This window comes from Argopecten irradians, chromosome 10 (assembly GCF_041381155.1).
Source record: "Argopecten irradians isolate NY chromosome 10, Ai_NY, whole genome shotgun sequence".
Lineage (NCBI taxonomy): Eukaryota > Metazoa > Mollusca > Bivalvia > Pectinida > Pectinidae > Argopecten > Argopecten irradians.
This window is the reverse complement of record NC_091143.1, coordinates 9567514-9595319: the sequence shown is the minus strand read 5'-3', so window position 1 is coordinate 9595319 and position 27806 is coordinate 9567514. Positions and strand designations below refer to the sequence as shown.

Genomic DNA, 27806 nt, shown 5'->3' with positions numbered 1-27806 from the left:
ACACTCATCCAGCCCAATTAACCTGTTTAACACTCATCCAACCCAATTAACCTGTTTAAACACTCATCCAGTCCAATTAACCTGTTTAACACTCATCCAGCCCAATTAACCTGTTAAACACTCATCCAACCCAATTTACCTGTTTAACACTCATCCAGCCCAATTAACCTGTTTAACACTCATCCAGCCCAATTAACCTGTTTTTTAACACTCATCCAGCCCAATTAACCTGTTTAACACTCATCCAGCCCAATTAACCTGTTTAACACTCATCCAGCCCAATTAACCTGTTCAACACTCCTCCAGCCCAATTAACCTGTTTAGCACTCATCCAGCCCAATTTACCTGTTAAACACTCATCCAGCCCAATTAACCTGTTTAACACTCATCCAGCCCAATTAACCTGTTAAACACTCAGCCAGTCCAATTAACCTGTTAAACACTCATCCAGCCCAATTAACCTGTTTACAATCACTCGCCAGCCCAATTAACCTGTTTAACACTCATCCAACCCAATTAACCTGTTTAACACTCATCCAGACCCAATTAACCTGTTTAACACTCCTCCAGCCCAATTAACCTGTTTAACACTCATCCAACCCAATTAACCTGTTTAAACACTCCTCCAGCCCAATTAACCTGTTTAACACTCATCCAGCCCAATCAACCTGTTTAACACTCAGCCAGCCCAATTAACCTGTTTAACACTCATCCAGCCCAATAACCTGTTTAACACTCATTAGCCATTAACTTAACACTCATCCAACCCAATTAACCTGTTTAACACTCCTCCAGACCAATAACCTGTTAACACACTCATCCAACCCAATTTACCTGTTAACACTCATCACTCAAGCCCAATTAACCTGTTTACACTCATCCAACCCAATCAACCTGTTAAACACTCAGCCAGCCCAATTAACCTGTTTAGCACTCATCCAACCCAATTTACCTGTTTAACACTCATTAGCCCAATTAACCTGTTTAACACTCATCCAGCCCAATTAACCTGTTTAACACTCATCCAGCCCAATTAACCTGTTTAACACTCATCCAGTCCAATTAACCTGTTTAACACTCATCCAGCCCAATTAACCTGTTTAACACTCATCCAGCCCAATTAACCTGTTTAACACTCATCCAGCCCCAATTAACCTGTTAAACACTCATCCAACCCAATCAACCTGTTAAACACTCCTCCAGCCAATTAACCTGTTTAACACTCATTTAGCCCAATTTAACCTGTTTAAACACTCAGCCAGCCCAATTAACCTGTTAAAACACTCATCCAACCCAATCAACCTGTTAAACACTCCTCCAGCCCAATTAACCTGTTTAGCACTCATCCAACCCAATTTACCTGTTTAAACACTCATCCAGCCCAATTAACCTGTTAAACACTCACTCCATCCAACCCAATTAACCTGTTAAACACTCATCCAGCCCAATTAACCTGTTTAACACTCATCCAACCCAATTAACCTGTTAAACACTCATATCCAGCCCAATTAACCTGTTTAAACACTCATCCAGCCCAATTAACCTGTTTAACACTCATCCAACCCAATTAACCTGTTAAACACTCATCCAACCCAATTACCTGTTAAACACTCATCCACCCAATTAACCTGTTTAAACACTCATCCAGCCCAATTAACCTGTTTAAACACTCTCCACCCAATAACCTGTTAACACTCATCCAATTAACCTGTTAAACACTCATCCAGCCCAATTAACCTGTTAAACACTCATCCACCCAATTAACCTGTTAAACACTCATCCAACCATTAACTGTTAACACCATCCAGCCCAATTAACCTGTTAAATCACACTCACTCCAGACCAATTAACCTGTTTACACTCATCCAACCCAATTAACCTGTTTAACACTCAATCCAGCCCAATTAACCTGTTTAACACTCATCCAGCCCAATTAACCTGTTTAACACTCATCCAGCCCAATTAACCTGTTTAACACTCATCCAGCCCAATTAACCTGTTTAACACTCATCTAGCCCAATTAACCTGTTTAAGAAGACACAAACAGTCCAAGCTGTCCTCAGATAATACAGAGAAGAATTATTTCAAATGTTAACCATGAAAGTAATTATGCATGGATTGAAATACAACGTGTAGAAGAATCTTTTAAAGTATTGTTTCCAGTGGTACAGCAACATCAATTAAGATATAGTATCAGAATCTCCTATGGAGGATAGGAAAAGCTCTATACTTAAAGTTTGAGTAGTATGTGCTATTTTATAGTCTAAAGGATACTACGTAACGTTGAATTTCAGAAGTATGCTAACCAATCCTTCATTGATCAGAAATACACACTGCATTATTGAAATAACAGTATTATGTTAAGGAGAAAACAACTTAAACTGAAGGTTTAGCCTTATTTTCAATCTTATTTAGCCTGATTTTTTTTTAAATGAAACACATTTCTATAGATATTATTACTTTTACCTCTACACTATCCTTGATGAATTCTGTTTCATATCCAATGACCTAATTTCTGTACGACTTCATTGTACTTGCGAGCTTTTAAATCAATTTTCGCTGCGTGCTAGTTAACATTCTCATGAGCTTGATAGCCCTCTTAAGGCTGATTAAAACACAAATAAATAATGAAAAAATAACTAAGGAAACTGTTATTATTAAAGCATTATCTTCACTTGCCATCAGAATACCATAAGTAAATAATCTTAAAATAAACACCGAATTTTACTTTACTTTTGTTCATAATTATTTTCAAAAGAACAATAGTAATACCATTATATTACCATATCTAAAAAATAAAACACATGTTGGTATCATTGATATCTCGTCTCTGACTAACTAACAACATTTTTATGAATTATGCAGCGTCATATGGCAATATTAATTCTTTTAGGATAATATTTTCTTCACAGTAACGCTGATTAAATTGACATTTTTTTCCTGTTCACAGCCCCATAATACATTTCAGTAGACTATCTGTCATCTGACATCAGTTAAAGTCTGGTTTGAAAATCTATTTCCATTTCTTGTTATTCCATTTTGACAGTTTCATTGTTTTCACATCCATTAATAAAACAGTAATTGGAAGCTGCCTCAGATGAAACGTCTAAGTAATTATCTGCGCATGAAAAGCGAGCTTTTTATTTCGAAAAAGAAAATTAAAGATACATACTGAGGGTGTTTAACACGCTATTATTGGTAAAGATACCGAACATAATCCTGGTATCGATTTAACTACGTCACAATAACAAAGGTCTACTGACACGGTATCATAACGAAGACAACATCACACGACAGAACATTAATAGAATATTTCAATGACTAACATCTAACAGCATTTCATGGTGTAGATATGAAACCTCTTAAAAATGGAGTTATGGACAGCTAAATGCTGTAATAAATACATGTCGGTACCCCTAGCTTCGAAAGTATGCTTCTGTGAGGTAGCATCATCAAGTACACACAACATACCACAGCCGCCCAAATTATAAAAGCTATACACTGCTCACAGACATCTCGTTCGTAGGTGATACCTTGTAGTGTCGTTTACCAGTACATTACATACGGACTAGTTTTCCGTCCATTGACAAAAACATAAACGATATTCATCTGCTCCCTATTCCGAATTGTGACGTCATGTTTTGGCGACCGTAACCTCATACGTTTCGGAGAAAAAAGCGTGTATTGCGCTCACAAAATAATGACGTAACAATCAATACCTATCCGCAAGGGAGCTAACTCTGTATTATGCAAAGACGGAATAACCCACTTGAGGAAGTTAAACGGGTTTTAAAATGATATGATCTAAAGGCATAGGACGTAATCAACTTTTATTTCTAATCCTATTTGGTTTTTTGTATTTTTTTGTATTTTTTTTTTCTTTTTTTGTTAATTGCGTACCGTGTACCTCCCATCACGTTTAAACCCCTATTATACAGTTATATGTTTATAATTTATACTATACCCACCCGCTAATTATCAGCGAGCATCGCCACACCCGAAAGTGGTCCAATTTGGGATAATTAACGAATTAGAATCCATGAGCAAAGTTGTGGAGTTTTTACCTTCCGCTTCATATATTATGATAGCATGATTAAGAACATCTGTATGTGGGATAACCCCTTAAGTACAAAACTGAAATAAAGCATATGTCTATTTGACATTTATTGCAGCAATAAAAAGTGATGTCATTTTCAGTGTTTGTGGTGGGGCATTATCGCAGATACTTAAGTACAAATGGGGTGGGGAAAACCACCAGTAAATCAGTCTATAAATAGTAACACCACGCCTGACAAGATAATAACATTCCCGTCATTGATAATGCGTCATTAGGATTTACTTGCTTATCAAATCCATATAGTGTGTTGTTAGATAAATGTCAGGAGGTAGAGAAGTTGGTTATACCGACAGACTACTGGTAGTACTGGGCAAACGTGCGAAATGGTGTGGACACAGCGGCGGGAAACAACAATCTTACTTTCATTTTCAAGCACAAACTGATATGTCCTTGAATGATCACAGCCGATAAAGCAATGAACATCAAATCCACATTCTTTCTACACCCCAAACACAAAGATCTGGTTATTTTCGTATGTTTTTACCTATACAAAAGTCTAGAAATTATTGTTTCGTAATCTTAGATTAAATGTAAAGCCGTAAAACTGTACCTCTATATACTTTATGTTTGTATTAGCAATGTTTAATATAGAGCTATGTTTAATATAGAGCACATTATCTAAGTCGATCTACAATAAATTCACTAGATTGAAAGTTCGTAAAACTGTACCTATATTATACTATATTATTTCCTTAGCAATGATTAATATAGAGCTATGCACATTATCTAAGACCTACAAAAAATTCAGAGACACGAACATAATACCATAATTATCAGGTTTCTGTACACAACAATATTAATATAGACTGTATAACATGAAATATTCATGAATACTTTCTTTCTTGGTTTCGAGCTTTGAAATTATTTCGTGGATACAAATATTTGTCGCCGACAGGACAATGCCAACAGTGCAATGTAGAATGTGGTTCGTTATTTTTTTTTATATTTTTGGCTCTGTAGCAACCCTGACGATAGCGAAAATGTCTACAAAATAAACAAATATCATCAAGTTACACAACTTTCATTCTATACAACGATTTTTTTCATATTAATATTATCTTCTTGTTTTTAGACCAAACCGTTTAAACGGTACTCGACATGACCACAAGATACATATTGTATTACATTGTACATGTACCTTGGAGCAGAGACGTGTCAAAAGTCCTGGGAGGGACAGTGCCAATCAGGCGTGTTCGAATACACTTCATTGGATTTAACGAGGGAGATTATTGGTGTAAGGTCTTCAGGGCCTGTCAAGTCACCGTGACGGACAGGATCATCATAGACTATTACTGTCAAACAGAACGCAGAATGTCAGAAACAAAATAGAAATGAAATGACCGACATATTATTAGATAAAACGCGATATGCCTGATTTATGTCTAGTAGCAGCGATTTGCCGATTTGTTAAGTCTATCTACCAGAGTGATGACAGGAGAGTAATTGTTATTACTACAGACAGAAACGGGAAGATATACCGACTTGCAGGAGTGATATTGTCTGTATACCGACTTACAGCAGCGATGTTGTCTGTATATGTCTGTATACCGACTTAAAGCAGTGATATTGTCTGTATACCGGCTTACAGCAGAGGTGATATTGTTTGTATACCGACTTACAGCAGTGATATTCTCTGTATACCGACTTACAGCAGTGATATTGTTTGTATACCGACGAACAGCAGTGATATTGTCTGTATACCGACTTACAGCAGTGATATTGTCTATATACCGACTTACAGCAGAGGTGATATTGTTTGTATACCGACTTACAGCAGTGATATTCTCTGTATACCGACTTACAGCAGTGATATTGTTTGTATACCGACGAACAGCAGTGATATTGTCTGTATACCGACTTACAGCAGTGATATTGTCTGTATACCGACTTACGGCAGTGATATTGTCTGTATACCGACTTACTGCAGTGATATTGTCTGTATACCGACTTACAGCAGTTATATTGTCTGTATACCGACTTACTGCAGTGATGTTGTCTGTATACCGACTTACAGCAGTGATGTTGTCTGTATACCGACTTACAGCAGTGATATTGTCTGTATACCGACTTACAGCGGTGATATTGTCTGTATACCGACTTACAGCAGTGATATTGTCTGATTACCGACTTACAGCAGTGATATTGTCTGTATACCGACTTACAGCAGTGATATTGTCTGTATACCGACTTACGGCAGTGATGTTGTCTGTATACCGACTTACAGCAGTGATATTGTCTGTATACCGACTTACTGCAGTGATATTGTCTGTATACCGACTTACAGCAGTGATATTGTCTGTATACCGACTTACAGCGGTGATATTGTCTGTATACCGACTTACAGCAGTGATATTGTCTGTATACCGACTTACAGCAGTGATATTGTCTGTATACCGACTTACAGCAGTGATATTGTCTGTATACCGACGAACAGCAGTGATATTGTCTGTATACCGACGAACAGCAGTGATATTGTCTGTATACAGACTTACAGCAGTGATATTGTCTGTATACCGACTTACAGCAGTGATATTGTCTGTATACCGACTTCCAGCAGTGATATTGTCTGAATACCGACTTCCAGCAGTGATATTGTCTGTATACCGACTTACAGCAGTGATATTGTCTGTATACCGACTTACAGCAGTGATATTGTCTGTATACCAACGTGCAACAGTAATGTTGTCTGTATACAGACCGTCTGTACCTGCGGCCATTTGTGTGTCATCACATAGTGCAATATTGTAGACATGAAAGATATGAACAAGGAAAAGGAATACATAAATAACATCAACAGCATGCAAAGACAGTTTGACCGAGACCGAATATAAATGTTTGAAGAAGGTCGCTTACCACAAGTTGTTTAACATATTTTTTTTCATTATAATGCAGTGCTCCAACCATCCTAACAGTGACAAATATGCCAGGTAAGATGATGTTAACATAATGTGTCTTACGATTGTTTGAATTACGTCACTTAATGAAGATTTTAGTATTGTTTAGATAATTTAGTTCAATATCGGTATCAATCTCGCCTATCAACAGCTGTTTATAAAAATGTGTAATACCTGTTCCTCTGCAAGTCAAAAATTGATGAAATGACGTTAAAATATCAATTGATACATTGTATGCACAACACGTATGCAATTTATTGTCATCACATCACTTCCGTCAAACTACATGTAAGAGTATTATCTCTGGGTAGGACATTAAATTGTACCCGCTGTCCCATTGCATGATTATAAAAGGCGACTAAATATAGGATCTTATCTTTTCCCAACGTCTTTTTTGACATCAAATCACTTTTGGACCTGAGTTGAACGTTCTCTCACATGGGAAAGAGTCTACGTTCTGTTCACTGGTCGAAACATAACATTATAGTCTATAAAAGCGGTAGTTTCCGCTCCTGCTTAGCGCTTAGCATACAGGAAGTGAAACGCCCGGTTTTCTGCCATTTTCAGTAAACTGTAACCAGGTTGGAAGTGCTGTTTGGTGTTTCTGGCTGCACAGGACAAGAGTCCTATTACCAAAAGGGGACACAACACTAATATACCGCAGCCTCCCAAACGGACATTCACACTCGCAAAACATTGCAAACAAAGGAAGACATCCTTACATGACCGATAAAACGATAACAACCAATGTTATGCCTAAAACCTTATCTGTTTATTTGTTTACCTAAGAATCAACTATGGGGACTATGAGTCTAACGTGGCGGCTCGGCTAAGATACCAGCAAGACTATTTGTCCATTATTATTAGGTCAATAGAAGGTGGCCCGTATAATTAGGGGCTAGGGTCCTGTCACATGTTGTCAGCTTGTAAAACAGGACAAGTTAATTAGGGGTTAGAGACCAAAAGGTGTCTTTCCGCACACAGCCAGATTGAGTTACCTCCTCTCCTATCACGCGGAAGCGATATCGAGGACGTTTCGTTCAGGGTCAGTAAGAACAATGCATTCGATATACTAGGATTACCCGTGTAACATGACGTGGCATTGTAAGGATGAGATATAGTGTTTCACTGCAGGTAAACGAGGATAAATATACAGATAGTTTTATCACATTCTGGAGATTATTGTCATGGCCTACACAGACAATTAAACAGAGTAACAACTTATAGGGACAGTGGAATCTTAAATCACATTATAGACGACAGTCTATCATACTGGTACAACACACGCAAATATCGCATAAAGACATGTCTAATGCTTCTGGTCCTCCATCACATAAAACGTAGCTATCCTTGTGACCCCCATATAGTAGTACCAATATACTTTTACTGATGCCCCAGTAGGAATGTGTCCTAAATCCACAGTGTATGAACGGAAGTGTATAGTATAATCATTAGTTGCTTTTTGTATCGTCACTTGTGAGTATCGAAGCGGGATGAATGAAAACAGGCATGGTGTACAGGTCGGTAAAACACGAAATATCGGCATTATTCGTAACTACAAATATGTTTAACATTATAGACGTCCTCATAACATGTATATTAACAAATTCATGAACATGATTTTGAAAAGAATGTTAGCAAAAGATAAGAATCGAAGTGTAATCACTGAATTACTATCAAAACTGCGCTATATTTTCGGAGGAAATTGTGTTATCCTCCGTTTTTCCTGAAATATATGTTATAATTGTAACTTATATGAGTATTTTGATTATTCATTTATTTAAAGTTTCTTTATTCTTCATCATTCGTAATTAGAAAGCAGCTAAAACATATCTTAAAATATGCATACATGAAATAGTTTTGTATAGTCGCTTGTTACTTTACTGTATAGTCGCTTGTTTTAATTTAAAAAAAATACTGTATAGTCACTTTCGCTAAAATCTCATTGCAAATCGCTCATATTTCTAATTTTCAGCAATTTTCAAGCAAAAGGAACTTACATATGATATCGTTTAGGCCACAGGATGTGTTCAGCATTGGGAAACATATAAACAAAAAGTGGAAAGTTGCGTAAATCTAGTATTTTTATGATTTGATTCATGGAAAGCTCACTTTTTTATCACGTGATTCCCCGGCGACACCGATATTAAATATGTACACACCAATCGACACAGACACACAAGGGTGGATAAGTTGCTCATCACTATCATCACTAATGTTAATCAGACTATATCCATTAATATAAAAAAGATGATATGTGTGTATTTTGCCCACGACGTCATTCACAGGAAATTTTGTGTCTTGATAATGGGACATATAGCCTCGAAAATTTGACAGGACTTTTGTCTATACTAATGGAATTATTCTTTTCCCTATAAGATATATTTGAACCCAATTTATATTTACGCGTGCGATTAGATTTTACTTATTTCGCTGGTGACAAGAAATCGTGAAAATCAATCGCCACAACAGTGACATTACAGTAAAAGAAAGTTTTTAAAAATCGTGAAATTGAATCCCCGTCGAATAACGTTAGACACGAAAATATGAAAATAATTTTGTAAGTGAACAGCCATTTCCAGCGTAAGAAATATGGAAAAAGTAATTTTTGTTTATGATTCTAGAAGGATTTGTTTTCTACGTAATTCCGACATTTTTAAAGTAATGACTGGTACAAGGAAATCCAAGCTATACCTGAAGTATCAACGTGGTGCATTCTATTGAATATTTGTTGCATTTACTCCATCTAAATTGTAAATGACTATACCATTTTAACTGATCATCCTACAACTTCAAAATACGATTAAGTAAAAGATATTGTGTCCATTAATATGTATTTATGTGTTTTATATTGTTGGATTCATTTATAAACATGCGATGGTGCTTGAAATAATTAAAGCCAGGCAGAATACCTTAAAATAGCGCAAAATATTAGGCGGGTGTCTCAATTCTTCGATGATGAACAGCAGATCAACTCACGTAAAGTGTCTGAAATGTTAATGCTGATTAACCCTCAACATTCCATTAGTCACTGGTAGTTCAAGTTGCTATCCATGACGCCGCTTATAACTAAAGATTACAACAAAAACGTATATAATAAATAAAATTGACAAATCATCCACTATCCATTGTTTCATTTGTCTATACAGACTCGCAACTACGAAATCTAAAAAATACTATACACTTCCGTTCATACACTGTGAAATCATAGAAATTCCCACAACAAATTGGTTATTTGTTCCCCAATCTGATTTGTTTATCCATATTTTTCAAAGCTAACACTGATTGATTTTGGCAGTGTGGCACAAGATAACAGATTGTCTACGGTAAACATTTCTGAAAAAGTCAACTAATACATTTCCAATGAAAGTCTTGTGAAATTTTTGATGATTTCTGACTTAAAACACAACTGCCGACGCAGTGGCTACATAGTAAAACATAACTGAGATAATATGCCTAACGATCGACTGATCATGTAAGAATGGAAACACACGTGACCTCGTTTTGGAGGACGCTCGTGGCTGTTTTATAACATATTACTGGAATAAAAAATATAGCAGGCAAACCTGACAAAATGTAAATGGAATTAAATTAGCAATGGCTGCATGCCTTTCAGGGACGTTTTCTTTTGAAATCTCAGAAGAAAAACTGCATTGCATTTATAAAGAAATTCCGCGGTAAAAAATCCCCATTATTTCGCGATGAATTATAGCTGTGTCCTCGCCAAACTCGAAAAAGTGTTACAGATTTTTCTCAATTGCACGAAAACAAAAAAGCAGCACATTTTATCGACAAAGCCACGTTTTATGCCTTCCTGTTGTCTCATTATACCTGAAGGTCACGTGGAAAATTAACGAGCCAATGAAACAGCATGGACTCCATTTTCTGCAGAATTACATCATGCATAAAACATGGCTTCCATTTTGCGCGGAAGATTTTTCTTTACATGTTACGTGACCGTCCTTGTATATATACTGTCACTAAGAATAAGGCGATTTACATGTCGTTCGCGCAGTAATTAATATATCACACGATGTGCATTATTGACGTGGGTTTTGTTGATAAAACAATCTACCCAATATGTCACACTGCATTGTGGGAAACGTTCTACCCACAGTGTCGCTGTGCGTTTTGCAGTTATCGTCAGTTTGTTTACAACATCTCAGCTGTATACTCGAGAGGCAGACAAATTATGATGTATTGGGCTTGATTTTAGGAGCCAATGACATAAATAAATCTTCCATTAGAGACATAAAGGCATTCGTTGTTGGTAAAACAAAGCTTTGTGACGACAACAATAATAGATTTTAAGGTGTACCGTAAATCGCTATCCGCGTGCTTTGTCAACATTACTGTGAAGTTCGTTTACCTTTCAAATGTAGCCAGATTCCCTTGTTACTGTAAAATGTGGTACTTGTAAATATCAGCAATATATTAACCATTCCCGTGATCCACCCGCTGAACCACATGCGGTGCCTAGTTCCTGAGTTTCTGTCTGAGATTCGATACCATATGTCAGTTCCTAAGAATGCGGATTATATTCTTACGGTTTTAATCCTAAAACTGATCTCAAAATGTGGCGAGGATACCAAAGATTACCCAAGTTCGAGCCATTTAATATTGCTATTTTATTTCGAATATAACACCACCTGCGTAAATAAACACATTGCTGATTCTGGAAGTGAGTGAAGAACATATGTTCTAAACATGAAAAACTAATGAATGACAATGCCACACAAACTCGTGCTTTTGGAGTTCTTTTCTACTTCTCAATGTAGAACGTAATTATATTCAGCATCTGGCCTAGGACAAAACGGCCATCGACAATGTGGAGAATTGTCAGCTTTTAACATAAAACCTCATCATTATTGATCAATAAATTAGTTTTCATTTCTTTTTATGTCCCAGTCTTTTCTCCTTTTTTTTTCATTGACCATACTTATTTATATATCTATGACGATGTTGATTATTTGTAGAATTTTATAATTGAGATTAATTGATAGCGTCTTGAAACGAAAATTAAGTTTACCCTGTAAGTTAACAAGATCTCGGTATCATGGGATGGTTTTGTAGTTGGACGATAGTACAAGAAACAAACCGATATAACACCCTTTTATTCTTCATTTAAAAAATGTCGCCCAATATAGATTCTTGTTATAATGCAAAGGCCTTACACGGTAAATAGACAGCTGTTCGTCCCATTATAACAGTTTGAGGGGGAAAGATTAATTGAAATTTTATCTTTACGTTGTGTTGAACATCTAACCGAGCGTAACGAGAACGGTTTAACAAATACAAACATTCTCAGACACTGCTGTGACTTTGCTAGCCCTTTTAATGAGGCGTTGTCATATTCTGTAAAATGAAGCGCTGGTATTCTTCTTAACTTCACACATGATTGAATTATTTCTTTGACAAAATTTAATTTTAAAACACTTTATCATATCTTATTCTCTGAACAAGTCCGGGGATCGGCAGTGAATTCGATTACATGCGTGTGACTGTAGATATACGGAGATATACAAGTTAAATAATTAGCCCGGCAATCATTCGTGTGTCGGGTGAGAGCGGAGCTTTTATATGTAACGCAATGTCGGCTTAACACGCTACCAGTTATCGTAAACAGTATCACTTGTTATACACACGGTCCAATTACACAAATGAAATCAAAGGTTAGAGTGAAATTAAAGACAAAAATGTGAAATGTTTTATTCTAAACCGCGACATTACATTTGAACATCCGGTGACATTTGCAGTGGTTTATGTTATTGATGATCATTTCACTGTGTGTGTAGATCATGTAGGTAGGTCAGGGTGAGCTATGTCCTAAAAATGTGGTGCAAATAGCAGGACGAGATCAAACAACCGTCCTAGTTAAGTTCAAAACTATGCATTCATGGAAAATCTAACAATGTAGAAGCGGAAACAGATTTAGTAAACATGCACCATAGTGCTCACCATGCAAGAAAGAACTTGAAGAATTAAAGATTTCGTTTGAATGTGTTTTAGGTATGTTTAACGTTCTCTTGATAGTTAAAGGGACAATTCACTTAGGCAAATTCTTTTACATAACCAAGAAGAAAAATATAGCATAAATGTATTGTTCTACATTTCTTATGAAACATATAACGTAAAACATTGACAAATTCCACGACATTGTTAAGTATTTTAATTAATATCGTTGAAATATCATATCGTTGATCAAAACGATTAAGCAGGTACAGTATGTACTCTGTACCCATACCCGAGCAAAAGTCGCGCACGTTAAACAAATAAACTACATAACCACTGAAAAGGTGATAAAATGATTTTTAGACAAGACAATTCACCTAATAAGGTAAACATACCACTGTCAGAGCAATTTGAGCAGTTCTAGACAACAGTTGCATTACTCTACGAGCAAGGGACAGGGCTAGGCATACAAGAAGTTCGACCACAATGTGTAATGGCGGACAGCGAGCGAGTTTGAACATCAACACACATGTCACCACATTGGGCTTTTCGGGCATATTACAGTAAAACCGACTGATCCAGTTTCCATAAGAACAAGGGTTTTTCCGATATATGTACAAATTTTAATTGTTCTCTTAGACTGAATTGTCCCATTAAGGTCAGTCAAGTGTTAGAGTACGTATCGGGGTGCTGAGATGAAAGAAACCGGAGTTATCATTATGCGCTCATTATCTGTCTAATGCCTCATACATCGGCGACACAATTAAAGGTGACTGAATATTACACGCCTGACCAGCTGTTGTTGTCAAAATAACATGACGAATTTAAAAAGGTAATTATATTTCCAAGGCTCACAATTTCGTAACAGTGATGATAATGTGGCGATGGATCAACCCTATAACTACAGTACATGTTAGCGTGGGTCAGCATCACGTGTTTTAATATAAGCATTTAGGTAACAACGTGTTACCTACTTTCTGAATCGTATATAATTTGGAGTCCAACTGTCCGAATCAATAAACCGTTATTTATCCTATTGTAAACCTTTACCAAACCGGGCCGGAGTCCTTAACTCTCCGCGGTACATGTGGCCTTAAAATCATTTTCCGTGCCGCGCTGTCACGGAATTTTATCTATTGTTAACTCTCATGGTATATGATAAAACTATCTAGAGAAAGCATCCGCTACCATGTTCATGTCAAGGTCAGCTGCTCGCCATACAGCGGGCCGGACTATTTCCTAACATAAACGTATATGGTATTTCTATATTGTAAAGATTTCCTGGATGCGATCACAAACTGATGCCTTCCTGACCTGTGAAAAAAGAAGGAGCATAACAGCCCAAGAAAGCTACGGCCATGCCAATCCCAAAGGTCATATAAACGGGAAGTGTCCGTCTATCTTAGGTTTAATCTCCAAGGCGGCCACTGGAATCCCGGAATTCTACATGGACAGACAAGGCTGTCGATGGATCACTAATCAGCTTAGAGCGACTCGTGGCCAGGTTTGGTAAACCTCTGAATAGCCACCTCGCACATGATTACATTTCTTACCGTCAAATCTAAAATAATTCCATTTGGCATTATATGTATGAAATTATTCCGTTGAAAAAAAGCTGACGATGCTTCTATTTTATCTGGTTAATCTCCATATCGAGGAAAATGTCTATGTATTGGCATTAGAAAATCTGGCCTGCCATTTTGGAGAAGGCAGCATCCTTCATTTGCTTCTCAGTGTCTGATACTTGTTGTGATCCAATCGAAGGTAAAACAAGTCAATACCAAAATAGCAGCAATCAATGGTCGTTTTGGATCGTTAATGAAAATTAAATAACTAAACAAAATAATGACAATATCAAGGAAATGTCATGATGTCTGGTATAAGTTCAAACATCGGCGATTACGAAATGCGTCTCAGCTATTACAGTGATGTTTATTCTTTCTGAAGCACACGGGAATAATAGTAGTCACGATACACGCAGTACATCCGGTCTAATTAAATAATATGTATGACATGGCTATTGGAATAAGGTTTGATTTTTGTTATGAGAAGACACTGACAAGTGAGCACGTGTCAATCGCATGTCATCCCGGTAAAGTATTAATTGCCTCAGACAAATGACGAATTTGTGAATATCGGAATATGAGGATAGTAAGGAAGTAAACAAAGACAAATGTTAATAAGCCTTGAATCAGCACTATAACCTCAAACCTTTGCCATATATAGCCATCCCGCCCGTAGTTTAGCCAAATCTTCTCCTATTCTCCAATCCTTTATTAATACACCTATAGATATAAACAATACCTTCATTTTTTTATTTCCCACATAGACCGGAAGTTAATATTGATAAATGGAAATAGCAGGAACATAACATAAGACCGGACCATTGCGATATGTTGTGCACCGGAAGGACAACTACATTTGTTATATAGAGAAGAATTTGTAAATATTGAAAGGATCATAAGTTCACACCTACAATGTATATCGATATCAGAATGAAAATAAAAATGTTCGTTATCCTATACTTACCGGAAGTCAAGATTGTCCAGATGGCGTGACACATAGGAAGTCAAAGTAGTTATTGACTGACGTCACAAACATGGCTGACTGGTTAGGGTTACATCATCTGACAAATATAAATGTATGGTGTGAAAATGTATTGCTATTGCTATTTGCATAGGATGGAAATATCAGAAATGTAGAATATAAAACTAAGTAGCCACGTCTATATAGTATTTGAGAGAGAAAATGTGTTACCATGCAATTGTTTTTGATTTACTTAAATATGTTTTACGTCATATTTTAATGTTTGTTTGTTTGATTAATTAACGTCCTATTAACAGCTATGGTCATGTAAGGACGGCCTCCCATGTATGCGGTGTGTTGCGTGTATGTTGTGCGAGGTACGTGTTTTGGGAGACTGTGGTATATTTATGCTGTGTCTTCCTGTATAGTGGAACTGTTGCCCTTTTTATAGGGCTATATCACGAAAAAATGCCGCCGAAAGACACCAAGCAACACACTCCACCCGGTCATATTATACTGACAATGGGCGAACCAGTTGTCCCACTCCCTGTATGCTGAGCGCTAAGCAGGAGCAGAAACTACCACTTTTATAGACTTTGGTCTGTCTCGGCCAGGTGACAGAACCCAGAGCCTTCCTCACAGGGGCGAACGCTCATCTCAAGGCCAAAAGTGAGGCGGTACCAAGGGAGGCATTAGGAAAGATAAAGTCAGTTAGAAAGAATAGAAAAGATAAGATCCTAAATTTAGTCGCCTTTTACGATCATGCAATAGGGGCAGCAGGTACAATTAATTATTTTTGACTATTGTTGTTATTGAACATTGAAGACAGTCGCATTTCTGTTCTACAATGACACTTTGTATATGATGCTTTGTGCCTGTGTTATTCAGAACATCATTTCGATTAATACTTCATTTTTAAAAACAAGAACTAGCACTGTATCTCTGCGCCAAGAGGAGCAGGTTCGATATGGCAAGTTCGGTGTTCACCGTCACAGCTCGTTAAAGTGATATCTACGATGTGACATTTAGTCCCCTAAGAGAACCAAATCTCCATTAATCTTCCAAAATGTTATTTGGCCAAACTTTTCCCAGAGGAATACTTGCATGAATTCCAATCTGAGCACAGCATTTGTGTGGCGTATGTGTAGAAACAGACAGCAGCGAAAGTAGGACAGTTCTGTTATCACCATTGTAGCGAATCGCTAGTTTTAAGTTTTAAAGAAATCGCTGTTAGTTATTAAAAACTCGGAGGGAGCCTATTTAGGCGTTGTATCCATTCAAGTAAATTATTTCCGTCATACATCGAGTAAAAGTTTTACAAACATATCGTAGTCCCCATATCTCTTATACATGTAAACCCAATATCCCAATGTAAACATGACAATAAATGTAAAAGGGAAAGATAACATGGTACAATATAAAACAAAACGTATATCTGGAACAATCTTTTAAAGGCACGTGCGTTGTTTAATAGGGTTAGACGTAAATTGTCATTTTAAGACCTGTCAGGCTTTTGTCTTGGGGGGAAAGCACATTAGTTTCCAGAGAAAAGACGTTGCCCTCCGAAGAGTATATAGAAACTACCCCGCAAAGGCGTCCAAATAGGGACACGTATCAGACTGTTTATCTAATATTTAGGTGTTATTGTGTAAAGATAGGTGTTAAAACGTCTTCCGGAAATATATATAGAATGCTTTCCTAAACAACAACAATCAAAACAACAGAACGACTTCCGCTTGTCTAAGTTTATTGTTGTAGGCAAACACTTCCGTTGGGAAAGCCTAGACGTTTGAGTCTGGCCTTCTTAATTGAGCGTCTGCAGTTTCTAGAGCGAAAGCATGGCCACATTGACAACATGTTCGTTTAGAATCTAATTAACCGCAAACAGTTAAATGTCGTCCGCTTCACTACAAGCCTATTGCTATCGACTCAAATGCTTTAGGCCATAACTTCTATAAGGACGTAATTTCTATCATTGTAAGCGGATATTTAATTACAAACGGAGGTCTACTGATAATTATCCACTTCATTACGACTGGACCAGCTCGCGCAATGATCGCGCGCTTGTCTCGAGCAGATATGGTGTTTAAATCAATAAGTGTTCTAAGCCGACACATACATTCACAGATCAGTCTGATTTCTACTTTAAGAGTACGGCAGCCGAGATTAACAACCTTTTTCACTGTGCTGAGGCCATACCAAATTCGTTTTCCGGCGATTCAAATAAGCATTACATATATTTTTTTCTTGGTACATTAGTTGTAGATATAAAAAATATTAATACAAATTAATCAATGTTTGTGTATATTTATAAAATAAAATTTGATGAAAAGGAAAACATATTTACGCATGGAATGTATACTTCGACATCGAAGCGTTATTCACTACATACTCTATACAAATATGTGCATCCCTCTTCAAGTCAAGCGAGAAACCCATATTGGGTTTCTTTCTTCGGTTTTGCACCGTTAAATTCCTTTCAATTTCATCTTAAGTTTTGTTTTGAACATTTAACACGCGAGGTTGCTTCTCCACTTAAATAGAAATGACGCCGATTTAGAGAACAGTTACACCAATGGTTTATGTTACGATTTTGATATAACATAAGCGACTTGATGCAACATTGTGTACAGATAGAAACCCCTTGTCCTCCAGCCCTCCGGGTGACATTTAATTTACAGCTCACCACTCAGGCTGACAAAGCTTCACGGCCAGCCCCTATCGATTGCCCATCACTAAAGTTACAGAAAATTATAGGTTGCTAATTACACCGAGTTAATTCTGAGACCAATTATCCCTGTTACTATATTTAAAGTTTAAAGATGATGTTCACTGCTACAATAATTAGCCTCTGCACACAGTCTTTTCTTTTAATCGCATCTTTGACCATTGCTCTAAATTTTAAGCTGATGCCTTTTGTTATTTTTAAGGTTAGGAAACTTGACACCATTAGTACAACTTTGCCGGGAACGACTCTTTTTTCTTTGTAATATATGTACACAACTGGATAAATGTATTTCATATAAACTAATTTTTGGTAAGTTTGCGTATCATCTCCGAAAATATTCTAAGTTAGGGAAAAAAACCCACATGGAAACCATTGTCAGTACTAGAATGATTCCATTTCGTGTTTAGACATTTGAGAAAAGTTTATGAGTTGTGTTGTTTTCGTAGTATAACACAATGAAACAATAAGAGCCTGATCCTAAGTTACGACCATGGGGAAAGGCTTCCAAAACAATACCATACATTACATGTAAGTGTGAATTAGAAATCGATATAACATGTCTTTTATAATGCACAACATACCCAGTATGTTAAATAAAGTGTAATATAGACCAAGTCCGCCCAAACGGCATGGCGAGGCTACATGTAAGGGACTCCCCTAGGAAGCGCCAAAGAAAACGGTATACTGACACACAACCATCAACAACTCTTGGTCGAGTTAACACCAGGACCATCAGGTTCCAGATAGACTAATAACTGGACGTGGCAGTGAAAGATGGAAACTAACCGAGGCGTTGAATGGGTGTGTTCCACAGAGCTGAGTTTAAGTGCAAAACGTTCTGGTCGAACCACGACATGCAATGAAAGCATGGCTTAAGCACGTCACTTCCGGTTTAATGGAAACAAGAATGAAACCATGATTGAAGAGTTGTTGCGTTAGATGACTGACCGAGGCGATAGAGTCAGTGCAGAGAGTCTAAGGAAGGCATAAATCACTTCCAACCACGCGATAGAATATAGATACACACTGGACTCCTAGATAGATGTTTTACCGCTGAATTCCATTACGCAGTTTTGTGCAGTGACACAGTTTCAGATGGCTAGAGCTTCATTTTAAGAGCATGATAAATCTACTGGGAGAAATAAATACCGCTGTAATATAGAAGTGATGTATAGAATTTAACACGGATTTCAACGGGGATGCCACAGTATAGGTGGGACCTAGTCGCGTTATCAACTCCTATATATGTGTACGTTGTGTGAAAATGATCATCACTGGGACACAAATGTGTTAGATGCCTGAACATGGTTTAGAGTACTTGCCGCTGGCTAGTTACGGAGCCAGGAGGATTAACGGGTGAGACACTGATTCAGTATTGAGGACACCACCGGACACGAAAAAGTTTGATCAATGTTTATTGATAAGAAAAAAAAACCGCCTGCATTCATACAGATATTTCATTTCATATACAATAATACAATTGCATGATTGTTTTTTTTTAATTTCGTAAGCCTATCCATGACATGTATTTTTATATATGTTAGATAGGTCATCTTGTTATATCGAGGTAGAGAAATACCACATGCCACGTATTTAGGCTTCTGTAGTTTTCAAAGCAAAAGCTGAATGTTTATTATAATGAATTATAAAGCCAGAGCACCGAAATCGATGACCTTAAGACACGGTTACAAAACGAACATTAATACAAGAACGTATGTACATGTAAACAAACAATGAAGGTTCGTACACATTGTTTACTGCGTGGCGCAATCATAGTGACAGTGATACTGCGCGGAAGATGATGCTGGTATAAATAAGACGACCCGCGTTATAGAATCTATTTTATTTTGACTGTACATGAAGTGATGACCAGTGTTGTATGAACAGTAAGTGATAACGAGAATCTCTAAACATTGATCAGACTTACACTCACTTTAAAATTGAAAACCGTTTGGTTAAGGTACTATAGGTATTAACCGACAGATGACATACATGATGAAAAACGATTAGGTGAATGACATTTCTACTGACCAACTTAAATAACGTAGGAAATATATCACATGTATACCACCGTCTGTTAATCCTTATAAAATAGCTTTTTCAAAGATGTCTGACTTTACAGTATCAGGTGTGCGCGAAAATGTCACTCGTGGAAAAAGCGCTTACGTGCAGTTTTATGACAAGTCATAACAATAAATTGTCAACATGGCTCTTTTACGCGTTTTATATCGTAGCAATATTCCCAATTTCCTATTTTATTTCCAAGTGAATCATGTATTCGCTGTTTTTCTATTGTACAAGTGTAAATTTGAAGGGCGAATCAGTTTCCACCGATTGAGTTGTCAATAACTGGTAATTTACAATCGTCAAGAGGAAGTGTACCGACGGAGCATGCTGCAAAAATACAAGATTGTCAATTCGGAATGTTTCGTTTTATTTCATGAAATGAATTCAAAGATACTAAACACAAATTTATGGTCCTTGAGTTGGAGTTCAATGTGTTTATCGCGGATATTTATAAGTCCAGTTGTCACAAAGGCCGACGTATTTATGGCTACCGTGCAGGGTGTACTGCAAATTGATCAGAGGATCAAAGAAGCTAAAAATGGAAACACGTATGTTAGGGTCCGAGATTTAAAGGTAATACCTGTACAGGTAATAAGGCATTAAACAGATTCGAGCTGATGACCTCGAGGGTTGTAAACATGTCACCTGAGCCTTCACATTATACCCTTGAATTGATTCACGAGAACGCTTAATCGATTGAGATCATAATCACTCCGACGCTTGCATACCCTGCCAAGAAAAGAGAAATCAATGCAGGTATGTCCTGCAAAACTGTCTTACAAACGCACTTGCATATATCAGTGTAGGAAACACCCCTTCCCGTACCATTCCTAGGAGATCGACCTCCGGCTTAAAGTTGATACTGTGTCATCAATAATTAATAAGCAGTGAGGATATCGGTTGTAAAATGACTGACTTGGGCTAATTAGTTCCCAGCAGAAATCCCCAGATTATGATACCGTTTTCTGGTAGCTGAGACACGATATTCTTTCCAGCTTGTACATTATCATACTTCTGTAATTCAAAACCAATATTTGGTTACCGCATGAAAAAATAGATACAACAGTTATAGATAGAGTCAACCCTGCCTTAGCGACCAATTCCGTATAAAGATCGCTTAAATGACCCCTTTGCCAGGACGAATTATCAATCCAAAAATAATTTGTCCTATATAAAGACAACTGGGATATATATAGATCATATTTTTGGTCCCTTGGGTTGTCTTTATAGATAGGTTTGACTTTAGTAATAATACACTTGTATGTGTACCGAACAGGGCATAAATCACACAAATGCTACATGTATAAACAACTCATTTTACACAAATACACAACACGTTGTGCTAATTAACACTACCGCTATCGCACTGTCATATTTAGCTATAGAATACAGAAAAACGGTGATTGAACTCTAAATTTAACATGTAAAATACCTTTATATCTTTAATGTTGCGTCACTGCAGTGAAAATGCCGTGCAGTTTGGGGCACTTACCATGCGGAAAGGCCGTGTGAAGCATGTTAACAAATTACTCCAGGTCTGTGACAGGGTGACGCCATAGGCTCCTGGTTTTCTAGTGCTCTATACAGGACAGGGTATTAAAATGTCCGTCAAATTTATCTTGACATCTGGCGCTCTGAGATTACTAGCTTTAAATGTCAAAAGATGTTTTTGATATGATATGATGCTCCTATCATTGTCGTGTAGGTCTCGTGAAAATTTTAAAGGATACAAAGGGAGGTCATTTGTCAGGACAATTTACTGCTTTAGAAGTTTTAAACACACACGAACAGGTAAATATCAGTTAAAGTTCACTTGTTAATTCATGGCGACATTTCTCTCTAAATATTTTTTTACACCAGACTTGAAAGATATTCTGTTGTTTATTAATGTGTACATCTTATACACAAATATCCATACAACTGCAATTCACTAGCCCTTAAAGGCTAGTAAATGTAGGAATGCAGGTGGTCATATTTTCAGATTTCATTTTAGTACCATAAACGTTTGATTATATCAGCTAATACATGTAACATTTGGACAAAACTAAACGGCATAAAGGGAACAACTAAGCAATGTGTATATGAGGTGTGTGCAATATGATTATAAACTACTTATCTCATGTTTTGATAAATATGCAGCTAAGGTCACTTTAAAAAAGAGGATGAGACATGGTATACATGTAATATAAGTGTGTAGTATATGATGGGATAGAATTAGCCCATGTGTAATGCTATGAGGTATTAAAAGTGCCTGAGCATGTGCTTTTCGAAAATTTAGTATACATGTACAACTTCAAGATTGTATAATATATCAAAAAGGTGTCCATCCACCAGTCTTAACTTGTATATACGGTATACATGTTCACGATTGGATGTAAACCGCCGCACGTACTGGCTATCAACGATCGACATCAAACCCTTTTTTATACTTATGATATAACACATTCAGCGATGCTCAATTTGAAAGGTCTCGGCTATCCAGTAAGTCATCTTTATAATAGTGTTAACTTTCTGGCCAGTTCCGCAACACAAAAGCTTTAATACGTGTTAAATCGTTTCCATAGAACGTACCAATATAATGGTAGGGACGCGGTCGTACCCACCTAACCCCTGCCAAAATATAGATCCATCGAACTTGCCAATTAACGGAAAGCATGCGTTTTTATATTTTGTACAGACAATGCGCTCCCTTTAGCGTTCGATACTGCGGCGTTAAAGAGGCGCTGGAGACCCATGATAAGTTTGATCTGTGGTATAAAGTATAAGTGTATTCCGGTACGCCATTATCAATGGAGCCATCGATCCTACTACCCAACGCCTTAAAGTGATAGTAAACATTCATTTTATTCCATTTTCTTGTTTGTATTGAAGTTTTTATTTAAACATGATTGTGTAATTTATTTTATTTTCTATCAATTAGGAAATATCGATAAAAGAACAAATGGGTGTGTTATGTTCAAATGCTGGCTAGTAAAACGTAGGTATTCAGGTTTAACACGAATGGAATTAGAAAGGAAGTAAAATTCTATACGCACTTAATTTTGCTCTAAGCTCCACTTGGTGAAGGATTATATATAAACAGACAGACATCGGAACATTAACAGAAATTCATTTTGATGTACTTTGAGACGAGCATCATAATTATGAATGTTCTCTAGAACTTTTTAATTCGGCAAAATTGTAGAGCATTCCAAATGACTACTGTTGTTAACTTACAAGCGGAGTTGTACATCGGGTTAGAATCATGCCTGCTGTGCTATACCTCTATAGCATGGTCGTAGAAGACTTTTAAAACTTGGATTTTATTGTTTCTCTCCTTCACAACTGATTTCCATCTTTCTTCTCTCTTGACACCACCTCACTTTTGGCCTTGAGTTGATCGTTCGTGCATTTGGGGAAAACACCATGATCTGTTCTCTTACCACCCACACAAACCATATTCTATAATAAGCGGCAGTTTCTACTCTTACTGAACGTTCAGCATAAAGGGAGTGGGACGACTGGTTTGCCCGTTGTCGTTATAATGTGACCAAGTGGGTTGTACAATTTGGTGTGATGATATTATGTGATATGCCATTGTAAAGTACCCAGAACTATATATATATATGCAATAAACCTTCTATTACCTAAAGCAGACATTCAAAATTAAAAAAGGTAGTTCTTATTGAAAGCGGACATTGCTTAAAATGAAAAGTTAGATAAAGCAAATTTTTCGTAAGTTTATTTTCTTATTTTGCTAAACGCCCAAAAAATCGATATGAATAAACTTAGCTTCATATAACTAACTTCGTTTATATGCCTGAGTTATATGTGATATGTGAGAGTGGAAGGGAGGGGAGAGTTGGGGATATTATCGGGGAGGTGATCGCATGCATTCGGGGCAGAAATATTGTTTTACGCCATAATTATATCAAAATCCCCCGACACCAATGTTCAACAAACTGGGTTCCATCCTGAATTCCTCCCTAAACACACTCCGCTGATCAAAGGGTAATAATTAAATTCAATGGCAAAAATTATCTGCTAAACAGATACTTGCCTTTTGGGATTCATGTGTTTCTAATGGAAATTAGTATAATCCTGCAAATAGGCTCCTATCATGATTCATCGCCGCTGTTTCGTAAAGGCCACGAGCACGTTGTGATAGTTGCGTATCTCGAGAATCAACAGAGAAAAAAACCTTTTGTGTCCGACGATAACCCAGAATTATTCTATCGTTTATATAGTGAAAATTGAAGAGAAAACCTGGCAAAGACGACTTTTTTGGGTCTAAATTGATTACAATAATTCAATGGAAAATCAATGCTGCTGATCTTAATTTGACTAATTCAAACATCTGTGGAATTTCAATTTACTATCAGTTTCACGTGAATGACATCTTCATATCATAATATCAAATAAATCTCCTAAATGACACAGAATTATAATAGGAGGCGTTCAGTGTAAAGCTTGTTTGAGAATTGATGTGTACCGAAATTGTTTGTTATTTCGAAAACGAACAGGTTTAAAATTTTTGCAAGGCTAGCTACAGTCCTAGAAAATGCAACTTGCTGTAGGATTTAGAAGGTTCTTCCACATCCTCGTAAAATCCCATTTATAAGAAGAGCATGAGTATAATTTAGATGTTAACCCCGTACAATTTTTTTCTTTTTTTCTATCTAACATATTTATGGATTATCAATGGCATGACTGTGGATGTGTGGATATAATAAAACGACGAAACAAGAGTTATTGTTTTCGTCCAAGGAAGACACGAACCATATGTACTTACACTAATAGTGTACATGTACCTGTATGTTAGAACAATGGAACGTACACCGATATAGCAAGTTACAACACCTTACACGAATAATGTATGTTAGAACAATGGAACGTACACCGATATAGCAAGTTACAACACCTTACACGAATAATGTATGGTAGAACAATGGAACGTACACCGATATAGCAAGTTACAACACCTTACACGAATAATGTATGTTAGAACAATGGAACGTACACCGATATAGCAAGTTACAACACCTTACACGAATAATGTATGGTAGAACAATGGAACGTACACCGATATAGCAAGTTACAACACCTTACACGAATAATGTATGGTAGAAACAATGGAATGTACACCGATATAGCAAGTTACAACACCTTACACGAATAATGTAAGGTAGAACAATGGAACATACACCGATATAGCAAGTAACAACACCTTACACGAATAATGTATGGTAGAACAATAGAACGTACACCGATATAGCAAGTAACAACACCTTACACGAATAATGTATGGTAGAACAATGGAACGTACACCGATATAGCAAGTTACAACACCTTACACGAATAATGTATGTTAGAACAAAGGAACGTACACCGATATAGCAAGTTACAACACCTTACACGAATAATGTATGTTAGAACAATGGAACGTACACCGATATAGCAAGTTACAACACCTTACACGAATAATGTATGTTAGAACAAAGGAACGTACACCGATATAGCAAGTTACAACACCTTACACGAATAATGTATGTTAGAACAAAGGAACGTACACCGATATAGCAATGTACAACACCTTACACGAATAATGTATGTTAGAACAATGGAACGTACACCGATATAGCAAGTTACAACACCTTACACGAATAATGTATGTTAGAACAAAGGAACGTACACCGATATAGCAAGTTACAACACCTTACACGAATAATGTAAGGTAGAACAATGGAACGTACACCGATATAGCAAGTTACAACACCTTACACAAATAATGTATGGTAGAACAATGGAACGTACACCGCTATAGCAAGTTACAACACCTTACACGAATAATGTATGTTAGAACAATGGCACGTACACCGATATAGCAAGTTACAACACCTTACACGAATAATGTATGTTAGAACAAAGGAACGTACACCGATATAGCAAGTTACAACACCTTACACGAATAATGTAAGGTAGAACAATGGAACATACACCGATATAGCAAGTAACAACACCTTACACGAATAATGTATGGTAGAACAATAGAACGTACACCGATATAGCAAGTAACAACACCTTACACGAATAATGTATGTTAGAACAATGTAACGTACACCGCTATAGCAAGTTACAACACCTTACACGAATAATGTAAGGTAGAACAATGGAACGTACACCGATATAGCAAGTTACAACACCTTACACGAATAATGTATGGTAGAACAATGGAACGTACACCGCTATAGCAAGTTACAACACCTTACACGAATAATGTATGGTAGAACAATGGAACGTATACCGATATAGCAAGTTACAACACCTTACACGAATAATGTAAGGTAGAACAATGGAACGTACACCGATATAGCAAGTTACAACATTAACACCTTACACGAATAATGTATGGTACATGTAGAACAATGGAACGCACACCGATATAGCAAGTTACAACACCTTACACGAATAATGTATGTTAGAACAATGGAACGTACACCGATATAGCAAGTTACAACACCTTACACGAATAATGTATGGTAGAACAATGGAACGTACACCGATATAGCAAGTTACAACACCTTACACGAATAATGTATGGTAGAACAATGGAACGTACACCGATATAGCAAGTTACAACACCTTAAACGAATAAATGTAACGGTTAGAACAATGGAACGTACACCGATATAGCAATGTACAACACCTTACACGAATAATGTATGTTAGAACAAAGGAACGTACACCGATATAGCAAGTTACAACACCTTACACGAATAATGTATGTTAGAACAATGGAACGTACACCGATATAGCAAGTTACAACACCTTACACGAATAATGTATGGTAGAACAATGGAACGTACACTGATATAGCAAGTTACAACACCTTATACAACTTTATAGATCAAATGCAGGTATAATCAGTTATTTTCGCGATTTGGACGTAAGAGTAGAACATTAAATTTTAGCTAATCAAAATTTGGTAATTTGGCTCGAAGTGTATAAGTCAACTGATTCTTAATATTTTAGGCGACGACCTGCAAAAATAAGCGTGTGTATATCTAATTTAAACGAGGCAAGTTAATAATAATGTACAAAAGACTAATGAGCTCATAACCTGTGGACGTCATCGCATGAACGATACCCTAACGCCATGGTATACTGGTCTTACATTTGGGCCGTTTAGCGGGTTTCATAAAATACCAGCTCCCTTCCTCTGCCTTATACTTCCCTGTCATTTTAGCTCTATACAAACTGTTAATGAATTCATTTACTTTTACATTGAACATCGAAGGCAAACAATAACGTCAAAACTATGATATTATACCGTTTTTGTGCAATAGCTTTCTATATTTTAATTAGGGTGAATCTTCTCCCTTTGAGTTACCAATACAATCCCTTTCTGTAGCCGCTGATACAAACGACTTACGTTCTTTTTGTATTCGTCGATTGTTTACAACCGCACTGTACATTGGAACTTATTAAACGAAGACAGACATTCGTGTAACCCACAGGGAGGCACCATGGAAACAAAACCTTT

The 27806-nt window shown here is 36.8% G+C and overlaps 1 protein-coding gene across 1 annotated transcript in view; it reads right to left on the bottom strand.

Annotated features, from left to right (window-relative positions):
• LOC138333065 (zwei Ig domain protein zig-8-like) overlaps window positions 1-27806 on the bottom strand; it is a 139939-nt gene that overhangs the window by 94218 nt on the left and 17915 nt on the right. The window contains exon 2 of the mRNA XM_069281180.1: window positions 15493-15589. The gene's annotated coding sequence lies outside the window, so the exon portion shown is untranslated. The remainder of the gene's footprint in view (window positions 1-15492; window positions 15590-27806) is intronic.